The 11,460-nt window shown below is 38.9% G+C and overlaps 2 non-coding genes across 2 annotated transcripts; one reads left to right on the forward strand and one right to left on the reverse strand.

The window, feature by feature from the left end:
- Positions 1–859: 859 nt before the first annotated feature.
- LOC148544359 (small nucleolar RNA R71) lies at positions 860–967 on the reverse strand. Its single transcript, XR_015901678.1, has one exon. It is a non-coding gene; the product is annotated as a small nucleolar RNA R71 (small nucleolar RNA).
- Positions 968–8,228: 7,261 nt separating this feature from the next.
- LOC148544360 (small nucleolar RNA R71) lies at positions 8,229–8,336 on the forward strand. Its single transcript, XR_015900596.1, has one exon. It is a non-coding gene; the product is annotated as a small nucleolar RNA R71 (small nucleolar RNA).
- The last annotated feature ends 3,124 nt before the right edge of the window (positions 8,337–11,460 follow it).

Below are 11,460 nucleotides of genomic sequence, written 5' to 3' on the forward strand. Positions count from 1 at the left end.
TTAATTTTTTCAATCATATCTTTTTTCTAATTTCAAAATCTTTTTCAAAAATAACTTTATTTCTTTCCCAATCTTAGTTTTCGAAAATCTAAATCAAATTTTTAAATTTCTTTTTAAAATCTTTTAATTTATTTTCAAAAATTCTTTCCCTCTTTTCACATCCTTCTATTTAAAGGACTAAGACTCCTCATCAAGGTGCAATTCGAACTCTGTCCCTCTTGATAAGTTCGAATTCCCTCTTCTCCACCTCCTCCTTCTATTCTTCTTTTCCTCTGACACCTCAAGGAATCTCTATACTGTGACATAGAGGATTCCCTACTTTCTTGTTCTCTTCTCTTTCATATGAGCAGGAACAAAGATAAAGGCATACTTGTTCAAGCTGACCCTGAACCTGAAAGGACCTTGAAGAGAAAGCTAAGAGAAGCTAAAGAACAATTCTCTTTAGAAGGCCTAACAGAGCTCTTCAAAGAAGAAGAAACCATGGCAGCCGAAAACAACAACAATGCCAACAATGCAAGGAGGGTGCTTGGTGACTTTACTGCACCTACTCCCGACTTCTATGGGAGAAGCATCTCAATCCCTGCCATTGGAGAAAACAACTTTGAGCTTAAGCCTCAATTAGTTTCTCTAATGCAACAGTGAAGATCCTCATTAGTTCTTAGCTGAATTCTTGCAAATCTGTGACACTGTTAAGACCAATGGGGTTGACCCTGAAGTCTACAGACTTATGCTTTTTCCTTTTGCTGTAAGAGACAGAGCTAGGACATGGTTGGATTCACAACCTAAAGAAAGCCTGAACTCTTGGGAAAAGCTAGTCAATGCCTTCTTGGCAAAGTTCTTTCCACCTCAAAAATTGAGTAAGCTTAGAGTGGAAGTCCAAACCTTTAGACAGAAGGATGGTGAATCCCTCTATGAAGCTTGGGAGAGATACAAGCAATTGATCAGAAGGTGCCCTTCTGACATGCTTTCAGAATGGAGCATCATAGGAATCTTCTATGATGGTCTGTCTGAACTATCCAAGATGTCATTGGATGGCTCTGCTGGAGGATCTCTTCATCTGAAGAAGATGCATGCAGAAGCTCAAGAACTCATTGAAATGGTTGCAAATAACCAATTCATGTACACCTCTGAAAGGAATCCTGTGAATAATGGGACAACTCAGAAGAAAGGAGTTCTTGAGATTGATACTCTGAATGCCATATTGGCTCAGAATAAAATATTGACTCAGCAAGTCAATATAATTTCTCAGAGTCTGTCTGGAATGCAAGCAGCAACAGGCAGTACTAAGGAAGCTTCCTCTGAAGAAGAAGCTTATGATCCTGAGAACCCAGCAACGGAAGAGGCGAATTACATGGGAGAACCCTATGGAAACACCTATAATCCTTCATGGAGAAATCATCCAAATCTCTCATGGAAGGATCAACAGAGACCTTAACAAGGTTTCAACAACAACAATGGTGGAAGAAACAGGTTTAGCAATAGCAAGCCTTTTCCATCATCTTCTCAGCAACATACAGAGAATTCTAAGTAGAGCCCCTCTGACTTAATGGTGCACGAAATTGTGATCTCAGGCAACGGCGCTAAAAACTCTGTACGCACGTCTTAATAAATCATTTTTCATTCACAACTTCGATACAACTAACCAGCAAGTGCACTGGGTCGTCCAAGTAATAAACCTTACGTGAGTAAGGGTCGATCCCACGGAGATTGTTGGTATGAAGCAAGCTATGGTCACCTTGTAAATCTCAGTCAGGAGGATATAAAATAGTTATGGAGTTTTCGAACATAAATAATAAATAGATAGAAAATAAGGATAGAAACACTTATGTATATCATTGGTGAGAATTTCAGATAAGTGTATAGAGATGCTTTCGTTCTTCTGAACCTCTGCTTTCCTGCTGTCTTCATCCAATCACTCTTACTCCTTTCCATGGCTGGCTTTATGTAAGGACATCACCGTTGTCAATGGCTACTTTTTATCCTCTCTGGAAAATAGTCTGATGCGCTGTCACTGCATGGCTAATCGTCTGGAGGCATCACCCTTGTCAATGGCTGCATCCCATCCTCTTGTGAAAATGGTCCAAATGCTCTGTCACAGCACGGCTAATCATCTGAGGTTCTCAATCATACTGGAATAGGATTCACCCTCCTTTTGCGTCTGTCACTATGCCCAGCACTCGCAAGTTTGAAGTTCGTCACAGTCATTCAATCCCAGAGTCCTACTCGGAATACCACAGACAAGGTTTAGACTTTCCGGACTCTCATGAATGCCGCCATCAATCTAGCTTATACCACGAAGATTCTGATTAAGAGATCCAAGAGATACTCATTCAATCTAAGGTAGAACGGAAGTGGTTGTCAAGCACGCGTTCATAGGGAATGATGATGATTGTCACGTTCATCACATTCAGGTTGAAGTGCGAATGAATATCTTAGAAGCAGAATAAGTTGAATTGAATAGAAAAACAGTAGTACTTTGCATTAATCTTTGAGGAACAGCAGAGCTCCACACCTTAATCTATGGAGTGCAGAAACTCTAACGTTGAAAATACATAAGTGAAAGGTTTCAGGCATGGCCAAGAGGCCAGCCCCCAAAACGAGATCACAGGATCAAAAAATACAATCCAGGATGTCTAATACAATAGTAAAAAGTCCTATTTATAATAAATTAGCTACTAGGGTTTATAGAAGTAAGTAATTGATGCATAAATCCACTTCCGGGGCCCACTTGGTGTGTGCTTGGGCTGAGCTTGAATGTTACACGTGCAGAGGCTCTTTCTGGAGTTGAACGCCAGGTTGTAACGTATTTCTGGCGTTCAACTCTGGTTTGTGACTTGTTTCTGGCGTTTAACTCTAGACAGCAGCGTAGAACTGGCGTTCAACGCCCTTTTTACGTCATCTAAACTCGTTCAAAGTATGAACTATTATACATTGCTGGAAAGCCCTGGATGTCTACTTTTCAACGCAATTAGAAGCGCGCCATTTTGAGTTCTGTAACTCCAAAAAATCCACTTTGAGTGCAGGGAGGTCAGAATCCAACAGCATCAGCAGTCCTTCTTCAACCTCTGAATCTGATTTTTGCTCAAGTCCCTCAATTTCAGCCAGAAAATACCTGAAATCATAGAAAAACACACAAACTCATAGTAAAGTCCAGAAATGTGAATTTAACATAAAAACTAATGAAAACATCCCTAAAAGTAACTAGATTCTACTAAAAACATACTAAAAACAATGCCAAAAAGCGTATAAATTATCCGCTCATCACAACACCAAACTTAAATTGTTGCTTGTCCCCAAGCAACTAAAAATCAAATAGGATAAAAAGAAGAGAATATACTATAAATTCCAAACTATCAATGAAACATAGCTCCAATCAGATGAGCGGGACTTGTAGCTTTTTGCCTCTTGAATAGTTTTGGCATCTCACTTTATCCATTGAAGTTCAGAATGATTGGCTTCTCTAGGAACTCAGAGTTCAAATGGTGTTATTGATTCTCCTAGTTCAGTATGATGATTCTTGAACACAACTATTTTATGAGTCTTGGCCGTGGCCCTAAGCACTTTGTTTTCCAGTATTACCACCGGATACATAAATGCCACAGACACATAATTGGGTGAACCTTTTCAGATTGTGACTCAGCTTTGCTAAAGTCCCCAATTAGAAGTGTCCAGGGTTCTTAAGCACACTCTTTTTTTTTTGCTTTGGACCTTGACTTTAACTGCTCAGTCTCAAGTTTTCACTCGACACCTTCACGCCACAAGCACATGGTTAGGGACAGCTTGGTTTAGCCGCTTAGACCAGGATTTTATTCCTTTAGGCCCTCCTATCCACTGATGCTCAAAGCCTTGGGATCCTTTTTATTTGCCCTTGCCTTTTGGTTTTAAGGGTTATTGGCTTTTTGCTCTTGCCTCTTGATTTTAAGAGCTTTTGGCTTTTTCTGCTTGCTTTTTCTTTTTCTTTCTATTTTTTTCGCCTTTTTTTTCCTGCAAGCTTTGTTCTTTGCTGCTTTTTCTTGCTTCAAGAATCATTTTTTTATAATTTTTCAGATTATCAAATAACATGTCTCCTTGTCATCATTCTTTCAAGAGCCAACATATTTAACATTCTTAAACAACAACTTCAAAAGACATATGCACTGTTCAAGCATACATTCAGAAAATAAGAAGCATTGTCACCACATCAATATAATTAAACTAAGTTCAAGGATAAATTCGAAACTCATGTACTTCTTGTTCTTTTGAATTAAAACAGTTTTCATTTAAGAGAGGTGATGGATTCATAGGACATTCATAACTTTAAGACATAGTTACTAACTACTAATGATCATGTAATAAGACACAAACATAGATAAGCACTTAACATAGAAAACGAAAAACAGAGAATGTAAGAACAAGGAATGAGTCCACCTTAGTGATGGTGGCGTTTCCTTCTTGAGGAACCAATGATGTCCTTGAGCTCTTCTATGTCTCTTCCTTGTCTTTGTTGCTCCTCCCTCATTGCTTTTTGATCTTCTCTAATTTCATGAAGGATGATGGAGTGCTCTTGATGTTTCACCCTTAGTTGTCCCATGTTGGAACTTAATTCTCCTAGGGAGGTGTTGATTTGCTCCCAATAGTTTTGTGGAGGAAAATGCATTTGAGGCATCTCCGGGATCTCATGGTGATGAGCTTCCTGCGCCTCTTGAGCTCCATGAATGGGCTCTCTTGCTTGCTCCATCCTTTTCTTAGTGATGGGCTTCTCTTCCTCAATGGGAATGTCTCCTTCTATGAAAGCTCCAGCTGAGTAACATAGATGGCAAATAAGATGAGGAAAAGCTAGCCTTGCCATGGGGGAGGACTTTTCGGCCATTTTGTAGAGTTCAAGAGAGATGACTTCATGAACTTCTACTTCCTCTCCAATCATGATGCTATGAATCATGATGGCCCGATCCACAGTAACTTCAGATCGGTTGCTAGTGGGGATGATGGAGCGTTGGATGAACTCCAACCATCCTCTAGCCACAGGCTTGAGGTCCAGTCTTCTTAGTTGAACCGGCTTGCCTTTGGAGTCAATCTTCCATTGAGCTCCTTCCACACATATGTCCATGAGGACTTGGTCCAACCTTTGATTAAAGTTGACCCTTCTAGTGTAGGGGCGTGCATCTCCTTGCATCATAGGCAAGTTAAACGCCAACCTTATATCTTCCGGACTAAAATCTAAGTATTTCCCCCGAACCATGGTGAGATAATTCTTTAGGTCCGGGTTCTTACTTTGATCATGGTTCCTAGTGATCCATGCATTGGCATAGAACTCTTGAACCATTAGGATGCCGACTTGTTGGATGGGTTTTGTTAGAACTTCCCGACCTCTTCTTTGGATTTCATGTCGGATCTCCGGATACTCATTCTTCTTGAGCTTGAAAGGGACCTCAGGGATCACCTTCTTCTTGGCCACAACATCATAGAAGTGGTCCTGATGAGCTTTAGAGATGAATTTTTCCATCTCCTATGACTCGGAGGTGAAAGCTTTTGTCTTCCCTTTCCCTTTTCTAGAGAATTCTCCGGTCTTAGGTGCCATCAATGGTAATAGAAAAACAAAAAGCTTATGCTTTTACCATACCAAACTTAGAATATTGCTCGCCCTCGAGCAAGAGAAGAAAGAAGAGATGAAGAAGAAGAAGAAATGGAGGAGAGGGAGAGAGATATGTGTTTCGGCCAAGAAGGGGAAGAGAGGGTTGTGTTGTGTGAAAATGAGGAAGAATGGAGGGCTATATATAGGGAAGGGAGGGGGTAAGGTTCGGCCATAAGGGTGGGTTTTGGGTGGGAAATTGATTTTGAATTTTGAAGGTAGGTAGAGTTTATGAGGTAGATTTATGGGGAAGAGTGGATGGATGTGAGTGGTGAAGTGGTGATAGGGAAGAGAGATTGAGGTGATTGGTGAAGAGTTTTGGGAAAGAGTGTTTATGGGATTGTGTGAAAGAGGAGTGAGAAGAAGTGAGTAGAGGTAGGTGGGGATCCTGTGGGGTCTACAGATCCTGAGGTGATCCTGTGGGGTCCACAGATCCTGAGGTGTTCAAGGATTTACAACCTTGCACCAAATTGGGCATGCAAAATGCCCTTGCACACAACTCTGGGCGTTCAGCGCCAGATTGGTGCTTGTTCTGGGCGTTGAACGCCCATCTGTTGCCCATTTCTGGCGTTGAACGCCAGAACCAAGCTTGTTCTGGGTGTTCAGCGCCAGCTCTTCTCCAGGGTGCAATTCTGGCGTTCAAACGCCTAGATGCTGCCCATTTTGGGCGTTCAGCGCCAAAACCATGCTCTGTTCTGGCGTTGAACGCCAGCCGGATGCATCTTACTGGCGTTTCTCCAGGGTGTGATTTTTTCTTCTGCTGTTTTTGATTCCGTTTTCAATTTTTATATTTATTTTGTGACTCCACATGATTATGAACCTATAAAGACATATAACTAAGAAAAATATAATTAGATAAATAAAAATTGGGTTGCCTCCCAACAAGTGCTTCTTTAATGTCAATAGCTTGACAGTAGGCTCTCATGGAGCCTCACAGATGTTCAGAGCATTGTTGAGACTCTCCAACACCAAACATAGAGTTTGGATATGGGAGTTCAACACCAAACTTAGAGTTTGGTTGTGGCCTCCCAACACCAAACTTAGAGTTTGACTGTGGGGGCTCTGGTTGACTCTGCAATGAGAGAAGCTTACTATGCTTCCTCTCCATGGGTACAGAGAGAGATCTTTGAGTTTTAAACACAAGGTTGTCCTCATTTAATTGAAGGATCAATTCTCCTCTGTCCACATCAATCACAGCTCTTGCTGTGGTTAGGAAGGGTCTTCCAAGGATGATGAATTCATCCTCATCCTTCCCAGTATCTAGGACTATGAAATCAGCAGGGATGTAAAGGCCTTCAACCTTTAATAACACATCCTCTACTTGTCCATAAGCCTATTTTCTTGAATTGTCTGCCATCTCTAATGAGATTTTAGTGGCTTGCACCCCATAGATTCCCAGTTTCTCTATTACAGAGAGGGGCATGAGGTTTATCCCTGAACCAAGGTCACACAGAGCCTTTTCAAAGATCATGTTGCCTATGGTACAAGGTATTACGAACTTTCCAGGATCCTGTTTCTTCTGAGGCAATGTCAGTTGATCCAGATTACTTAGTTCATTGGTGAACAAGGGAGGTTCATCTTCCCAAGTCTCAATACCAAATAATTTGGCATGCAGCTTCATGATTGCACCAAGAAACTTGGCAGCTTGCTCTTCAGTAACATCCTCATTCTCTTCAGAAGAGGAATACTCATCAGAGCTCATGAATGGCATAAGGAGGTTCAATGGAATCTCTATGGTCTCTAGATGAGTCTCAGATTCCTTTGGTTCCTCAAAGGGAAGCTCCTTATTGATCACTGGACGTCCCAGGAGGTCTTCCTCCTTGGGATTCACGTCCTCTCCTTCCTTCACAGGTTCGGCCATGGTGATTAATTCAATGGCCTTGCACTCTCCTTTTGGATTTTCTTCTGTATTGCTTGGGAGAGTACTAGGAGGGATTTCAGTGATCCTTTTACTCAGCTGGCCCACTTGTGCCTCCAAATTTCTAATGGATGACCTTGTTTCATTCATGAAACTCACAGTGGCCTTGGATAGATCAGAGACTAAGTTTGCTAAATTAGAGGTATTTTGTTCAGAGTTCTCTGTCTGTTGCTGAGTGGATGATGGAAAAGGTTTACTATTGTTAAACCTATTTCTTCCACCATTATTAAAGCCTTGTTGAGGCTTTTGATCCTTCCATGAGAAATTTGGATGATTTCTCCATGATGGGTTATAGGTGTTTCCATAAGGTTCACCCATATAATTTACCTCTGCTATTGCAGGGTTTTCAGGATCATAAGCTTCTTCTTCAGAAGATGCCTTTTGAGTACTGTTGGATGCAGCTTGCATTCCGTTCAGACTCTGAGAAATCATATTGACTTGCTGAGTCAATATTTTGTTCTGAGCCAATATGGCATTCAGAGTATCAATTTCAAGAACTCCTTTCTTCATAGGCGTCCCATTACTCACAGGATTCCTTTCAGAAGTGTACATGAACTGGTTATTAGCAACCATGTCAATGAGTTCTTGAGCTTCTGCATGCGTTTTCTTTAGGTGAATGGATCCACCTGTAGAAGTATCCAATGACATCTTAACCAATTCAGATAGACCATCATAGAATATATCCAGGATGGTCCATTCTGAAAGCATGTCAGAAGGACACTTTTTGGTCAATTGCTTGTATCTTTCCCAAGCTTCATAAAGGGATTCACCTTCTTTCTGTCTGAAGGTTTGAACATCCACTCTAAGCTTGCTCAGCTTTTGAGGAGGAAAGAATTTGGCTAAGAAAGCCTTGACCAGCTTATCCCAAGAGTTCAGGCTATCTCTGGGTTGAGAGTCCAACCACACTCTAGCTCTGTCTCTTACAGCAAAAGGAAAAAGCATGAGCCTGTAGACTTCAGGATCTACTCTATTAGTCTTAACAATATCACAGATCTGCAAGAATTCAGTTAAGAACTAAAAAGGATCTTCAGATGGAAGTCCATGAAACTTGCAGTTTTGTTGCATCAGAGAAACTAGCTGAGGTTTCAGCTCAAAATTGTTTGCTCCAATGGTAGGGATGGAGATGCTTCTTCCATGTAAATTGGAATTAGGTGCAGTAAAGTCACCCAGCATCCTCCTTGCATTATTGTTGTTGGGTTTGGCTGCCATCTCTTTTACTTGTTCAAAATTTTCAATAAGGTTGTCTCTGGATTGTTGTAATTTAGCTTCTCTTAGTTTCCTCTTCAGAGTCCTTTCAGGTTCTGGATCAGCTTCAATAAGAATGCCTTTTTCCTTGTTCCTGCTCATAAGAAAGAGAAGAGAACAAGAAAAGAAGAGGAATCCTCTATGTCACAGTAAAGAGGTTCCTTATTGTTAGTAGAAGAAGAAAAGGAATAGGGGTGAAGAAGAATGAAGAATCCAAACACAAGGGTAAGGATAGGAGCAGTGATGTGGGATGAAGAGAAGTGTTAGTAGATGAATAAATAATTAGAAGGAGATGAGGGAGAAGGATTTTCGAAAATTATTTTTGAAAAAGGGTTAGTGATTTTCGAAAATAGTTTTTGAAAAAGGTTAGTTTTCGAAAATTAAAATCAAAAGTTAAAATAATTAGTTAATTAAAAAGAAATTTTGAAAAAGAGGGGAGATATTTTCGAAAATTAGAGAGAGAGAGAGTTAGTTAGGTAGTTTTGAAAAAGATAAGAAACAAACAAAAAGTTAGTTAGTTAGTTGAAACAAATTTTGAAAACTAATTTTGAAAATATAAGAAGATATTTTTGAAAAGATATGATTGAAATTAGTTTTGAAAAAGGTTTGATTTTTAAAATCACAATTAATGACTTGATTCACAAGAAATCATGAGATATGATTCTAGAACTTAAAGTTTGAATCTTTCTCAACAAGCAAGTAACAAACTTGAAATTTTTGAATCAAAAAATTAATTGTTATTGTTATTTTCGAAAATTTGATATAAAAATAAGAAAAAGATTTTTGAAAAATATTTTTAAAAATTTTCGAAAATAACTAAGAAAAATGAAAAAGATTTGATTTTTGAAAAAGATTTTGAAAAAGATAAGATTTTTAAATTGAAAATTTGATTTGACTCATGAGAAACTAGATTTTTAAAAATTTTTGAAAGAGTCAAATCTAATTTTCGAAATTTTGAGAGAGAAAAAGGGAAAGATATTTTTTGATTTTTAAATTTTTAATGATGAGAGAGAAAAACATGCAAAATGATGCAATGCATGAGAATTTTAGATCAAAGTATGTGATGAATGCAAGAACACTATGAATGTCAAGATGAACACCAAGAACACTTTGAATGTCAAGATGAACATCAAGACTTATTTTTGAAAATTTTTATATGCAAAGAAAACATGCAAGACACCAAACTTAAAAATCTTTCATGTTTAGACTCTATGGATGCAAGAATGCATATGAAAAACAAGAAAAGACACAAAACAAGAAAACATCAAGATCAAACAAGAAGACTTACCAAGAACAACTTGAAGATCATGAAGAACACTATGAATGCATGATTTTTTTTCGAAAAATGCAAGATGAATATGCAATTGACACCAAACTTTCAACTTGACTCAAGACTCAAACAAGAAACATGAAATATTTTTTTATGATTTTATGATTTTTTTTTGGATTTTTTTTGAAAATTATTTTTTTGTATTTTCTTTTAATTTTTTTCGAAAATTATTTTGAAAAAGAAAAATAAGGATTCCAAAATTTTTAATATGAATTCCAGGAATCTTATGCTCTTTAGTCTAAAGCTCCAATCAAAGGGTCAGGCATGGCTTAATAGCCAGCCAAGCTTTAGTATGTAACTCAGACATGACACGCCTGACATTCCCTACCCAGAAGGATTAGACATGGCTTTACAGCCAGCCAGGCTTCAACATTCTTCATGAAACACTAGAATTCATTCTTAAAAATTCTGAAGAAAAATATATTTTTGAAAATATTTTTATTTTAAAAATTTTTTCGAAAATAAAGGAGAAATTCTTTTTAAAAGATTTTTGAAAATTTTTTGAAAATAAAACAAAAAGAAAATTACCTAATCTGAGCAACAAGATGAACCGTCAGTTGTCCAAACTCGAACAATCCCCGGCAACGGCGCCAAAAACTTGGTGCACGAAATTGTGATCTCAGGCAACGGCGCTAAAAACTCTGTACGCACGTCTTAATAAATCGTTTTTCATTCACAACTTCGATACAACTAACCAGCAAGTGCACTGGGTCGTCCAAGTAATAAACCTTACGTGAGTAGGGTCGATCCCACGGAGATTGTTGGTATGAAGCAAGCTATGGTCACCTTGTAAATCTCAGTCAGGCGGATATAAAATAGTTATGGAGTTTTCGAACATAAATAATAAATAGATAGAAAATAAGGATAGAAACACTTATGTATATCATTGGTGAGAATTTCAGATAAGTGTATAGAGATGCTTTCGTTCTTCTGAACCTCTGCTTTTCTGTTGTCTTCATCCAATCAGTCTTACTCCTTTCCATGGCTGGCTTTATGTAAGGACATCACCGTTGTCAATGGCTACTTTTTATCCTCTCTGGAAAATGGTCCGATGCGCTGTCACTGCATGGCTAATCGTCTGGAGGCATCACCCTTGTCAATGGCTGCATCCCATCCTCTTGTGAAAATGGTCCAAATGCTCTGTCACAGCACGGCTAATCATCTGAGGTTCTCGATCATACTGGAATAGGATTCACCCTCCTTTTGCGTCTGTCACTACGCCCAGCACTCGCGAGTTTGAAGTTCGTCACAGTCATTCAATCCCAGAGTCCTACTCGGAATACCACAGACAAGGTTTAGACTTTCCGGACTCTCATGAATGCCGCCATCAATCTAGCTTATACCACGAAGATTTTGATT

Source organism: Arachis ipaensis, chromosome B9 (assembly GCF_059453495.1).
Source record: "Arachis ipaensis isolate K30076 ecotype BB chromosome B9, ASM5945349v1, whole genome shotgun sequence".
Classification (NCBI taxonomy): domain Eukaryota; kingdom Viridiplantae; phylum Streptophyta; class Magnoliopsida; order Fabales; family Fabaceae; genus Arachis; species Arachis ipaensis.